Raw genomic sequence first — 4,820 nt, forward strand, 5'->3', positions numbered from 1 at the left:
GCTTCTAGGTCCCAAGCCCTGGGACAATAGATATGTGCCGTTGCATTAAGCATTATTCTTAGGTATTTATATAACTTTTTGTGTATTTGTTTGGTGTCTTCATGTGTGTGGGGAGATGCGTGGCACTCTAGTAGACATCAGAGGACAGCTTATGAAAATCAGATCCCTCCTTCCATCACGTGAATCCCAGGGATCAGACTTGCCTTGTCAGGGTTGGTGGCAGGCGCTGTTAGCCACGGAGCCAGCTCATCAGCCCTTAGTTTTAATTTTTTTAATTATATTTTTACCCCATATATATTTTAAAGCCAATATTCAACACCCCTGTCAGTGTGAAGCAGATGCTTAGTTTTATGCTATTTCTCATGAAGCCCAAAAATCACTCAGTAGAAATTGTTTAGATTTACAAAACAATTTTTACCATAGTCGTGAATCACATAGTGAAGTGAATGTTCTACCACTCTAAGCCAAGTCTTGATTTTAGGCCCTAAGCATCACTCCAGAGTTCCCTCCCCTCCAGGGAAGCCATAAGTGAGCCACAATATGTAAAGTGCATTCCACAAGCATTAAAATGGTTTACAAAGCAAAGAGTAATTCAGGCATCCTAAGTTGCCTTACAGTAGCCCAGAGCTACTGATCCATGACCTCATCAAACTCTAGAACATGATATAAAGGCCACTGAGCTTTAACTGCTATCAACTTTAAAGTTTAACATTGAACTCTGGCTCATATCAGAATACAGTGACTGCAGGAGGGACTCGCCTGACTCTGCCCATCTCCAAAAAGGCACCAAATGATCCATTTCAATTTCTCTGTTGTAGGAAAGAAGGCGGCAGCGGCAGGGGAGCTGGGGCTGGAGACACAGCTCAGCAGGTAACAGCAACTGCTGTTCTTGCAGAAGACCCAGGTTCAGTTCCTGGCATCCACATGTTGGTTCTCAGACCTCCCTAACTCCAGTTCCAGGGGACCTGACCTGGGACACCAGACATGAACATGGTGAAAACAGAGACATGCAAACACTCATGCATATAAGACAAAATAAATCTGAAGAAAAATGTTTTAAGCCATAACTAGAGGTGACAAGAAGATGGCTGAGAGATTGCATTATGACTCTGTGAGTTCAAGGCCAACCTGGTCTACAAAGCAAGATCCAGGACAGGCACCAAAACTACACCAAGAAACCCTGTCTTGAAAAACCAAAAAAAAAAAAAAAAAAAAAAAAAAAAGATAGCATTATGGGATTTAGATGATTTCAATGAATACATTTTCTCTACCGTATTAAAAGACAAGGGGAAAATTCTTGCTGTCAAGTTCTTATCAGCCATTTCCCTTCCCCCTGGGTAGCATCCTGGTAACTTCAGATACTTAAAGAATAAAAATGGACGCTCTGTGACTTAATACTTCAGTCATTTAGTACATGGTGATTGTCTGTGTTCTGCACATCTATGTTACCCATGGACACAGACTGTAAACATCTATGTTCTAATTGTAAGACCACAGCTATCATAATTATTCCAATCTAGCTTGAGAAACTGCAGGTCGTAAAACAGTAGGAGCGCCCCCTGCTGTTTCGACTGCTAAACTTAACTAACATTTCCGGTGCCCGGGCAGGATGCCCTGATTCCAAGGCTGGTTCGTAAACAAAGGGTAAAGAAAACAGAATTAAAATCCCATAACGTTAATAAATTAATGAGCAGACAAGGAAGAGGAGAAATGAGATTGCCAAGGCATCTCACGGGCGGTCGGGGGTGGGGGTTGGGGAGGGTGGGCATGAAAGTGCATGGGGCCTGGCCTCTGAAAGCCATGCTCCGTTTGCGCATGGCCCAGGCTAGCCCAGGATTAGGAAGTTTCCCGGGTGGGCTCTGGGAACATCGGCCTGGAATTGTCACCTCTCCTGGCCTGAGCCTGGCAGGGCGGCACTAAGCAGAGGATTTGGAGAAATCGTAATGACATTGAACAGGAGGCTGGCTTAACATCTTGTCCAAGTGCCATCCGAAGCCTCCTCCGGATGGCTGCGTGGAGCGCTGTAGGCTAATGAGGGGGACCATCTGCAGGGCTTGGCTGGCAGCTGCGCCCCCTCATCCTGCACCAATGCCTCCTAAAGGGCTGCTCTGCAGAGGGCTCCCGGCTCCCAGCGCGGGTGGGTGGAGGGGGGGGAACCAGTGCTGCTTCACAGCCGTGGCATCTGGAAGCCAAACAAATATTTAACTCTGTGTGTTTGCCTTTTAGGAGGCCTCACGTCTGCAGATGGGAATGTCAGGAGGAGCTTGCAAGTCTGTTTATTTGTAAGTTTCTCTTTATGTCGTCACATCCAGAGCCACCAGTAAAAATGTTTATTTCTTTTATAAAAATTTTATAGACCATCTTACATGCAAGGAAGATTGGAATTGAGTGAACTGGTTGTTCGCTGGTTATCATTATGCCAAAGTCATGGACTGATCTCTAAAGAGGTGGTTGGGGGTTTTTTTGTTTTGTTTTTTGTTGTTTTTTTTTTTAAACTCAAGAATATATTCAGACTTCCTTCCTTTAAATGTGTTCATTTGCAATATACAGTTAATTTCTGATTGCATGATTTCAAAAATAAGAAATAACACTGCAATGATAATCTTAAAATCTTTATGAGCAAATTTCAGATTATGATGGGATGGTATTTTGTAGCACTTGCTTGGCAGCATATGGGGAATTATATAAGGATTATAGTAGGCATCAAAATAGTTTAAAGCAACCACTAAACGGTTTTAGAGATATGCCTAATGACAAACTCAGCATTTAAAATAAATACCGCAGTCCCCAAAGCTGATGGCAAAGGGCGGAAGTTGTTTTGGTTTGGTGCGATTCTCAAATATTTATGGTAATTCAACCATCTTCCACTTCTCTGTCAGTTTATCCTCGGTCATTAACATAGCCTTATTGAAATCAATTGTCTTTCTCCAAAAACACAATGGTACACAAATCAGGAATGATTTGAAACTTAGTCAATGGTAGAAGCTTGCCTTCCGTCTTAAGAGATAAAAAGTGAAGAGAGAGAGAAGAGAAAACTTAAAAAAAAAAATGTCCTTACACATCAAAGGTTAACAGATTACATGCAAAAAGGGGGAGGCAACATTTGACTTGACTGGCGGAAAGCAGGTGAATTTTCTATGCAAAACACTCAGATTCGGCAGGTTTAAAATATCTCATACAGCAGCACCATAACCTAGGTCTATTTTGCAGTCAGATGTCTCTCTCATCAGTAAGATTTTAAACATTATTTCCCAACAGCACACACAGCAGCCAAGCTGCAAGGTTACACTGTGGAAATTCTTCCTCCCCAAACCTCCAAAGCTAGACTTACCTTCTAAAAATATTACAAGAAGTTCCCGCTTGGATTGCCCTTGTTCTCCATAACTGACACGGATCTACAAATGAAATGCCTAAAGAAAAGTCCTTCATCACCCTCAGCTTGTTTTTGTAATAAATTCCACGTACATTATTAGTAATATTGATTTTTAGCAATAAACGATAGAGTTATAAAGAGCTCCTACCATTTAATGAGTACAACGTCTCTGCTTCGGGATTTATTTATTAGCGACCTCTGTAACCCCAGTACGATCAGATATTGCTTAATTAAATGAAAGAAGTAGCCTGCCAAAGAGTCTTTGTTCTTAAAATAAGTGCCTCGTTTTCGGTTTTCCCCAAAAACCATCATAACGTGCTTCTATCTGAGAGGAGATTGAGCTCCACACCTAAATGTACTTAAAAAGTGTCCTTTACATGTACCTTTAGTTTTTTTTTTTTTTTCCATCTAGGGTACCAGATACAAATGCCATCCTCGGAGGTTTCTGCTCTGCTAAGTATTCAGAATTCCTGTGCACACTAGAAACGTGGGCGGCTTCGAAGCAAACATACATTTCCACTTACAGCATGTCCTCAGTGCTGTCTGAGGCTCATAGTTATCCCGTGCCTTAGATACAGACTCGAACGTATCGACAAATGGAAAACAAAAGGATTGAAACTCATTGGCAAAATCTGACCTGCTCCATCGAATGCTGGGAATATTTAAATAAATACATGATCTCAAATCCTTTGGGAAAGCGGTTGCGTGTGTCTGGCCTTTCCTCTCTCTGCCCCCGGACTACTGGTTTATCTAAATTCATCTGTAATCCCGTCGTCTACTCCTCGCTGACAGACTGCAACGACTCCCCATTATGTTGATGAAGAAAACGATGGGAAGATAACAGGGGAAGGCTCGTGGTAAAAACAAGAGTTCAGAATCTGAGCGCGACTGTGCAGTTCCTCGTCGCTACCACTAGCTGGCGCGAGAGCTCTAAAGATGTGATGATATAGTGCATCACCGCTTGTTAATTAATAAAACTGTTTTCAAGCTGCTAGTAGTTACCCGATGAAAAACATGAAAATATTTGACCTAACGCAGCAGCAAAGAGGCAGACATTCCGGTGAAAATAACTTGCGTTTTGTCTTCTAAAGAAATAAAAATGTATCTTTAAAGAATGTGTGAGTTTTGCTTTTTAAATCTTATCCAAATAATAAAACAGAAAGGAAGCCTCCCAAGTAGCCTCAGCTTTCCTCTTAACACATGCATCCCAGCAGCTTTGGGTTTTCCCGTCCTCTCGCTTGCTAGTGAACATGCAGAATACCACGCCTCGAGACTCACGCTAGGGGGCGGAGCCAGCCAACCATCTCGATAATGCGACATTGCTCATTTTAGGACACAGTGAATAAATGTGCGAGAAGTTGTGCATAGTGTTCATGATATGAACTAAGACATGCAGAGTTTGGGGGGATCTGGAGAGAACAAGTTCAAATGCAAAAAAATTCAAAAT

The 4,820-nt window shown here is 42.2% G+C and overlaps 1 long non-coding RNA gene across 1 annotated transcript; it reads left to right on the top strand.

Annotated features, from left to right (window-relative positions):
• Positions 1-1,586: 1,586 nt before the first annotated feature.
• Positions 1,587-4,488, top strand: LOC128101385 (uncharacterized). The gene is made up of 3 exons (XR_008215080.1): positions 1,587-1,644; positions 2,227-2,282; positions 3,786-4,488. It is a non-coding gene; the product is annotated as an uncharacterized LOC128101385 (long non-coding RNA).
• Positions 4,489-4,820: the final 332 nt, after the last annotated feature.

This window comes from Peromyscus californicus, unplaced genomic scaffold, assembly GCF_007827085.1.
Source record: "Peromyscus californicus insignis strain IS unplaced genomic scaffold, ASM782708v3 Scaffold_7__1_contigs__length_154581171, whole genome shotgun sequence".
In the NCBI taxonomy this organism is placed as follows: domain Eukaryota; kingdom Metazoa; phylum Chordata; class Mammalia; order Rodentia; family Cricetidae; genus Peromyscus; species Peromyscus californicus.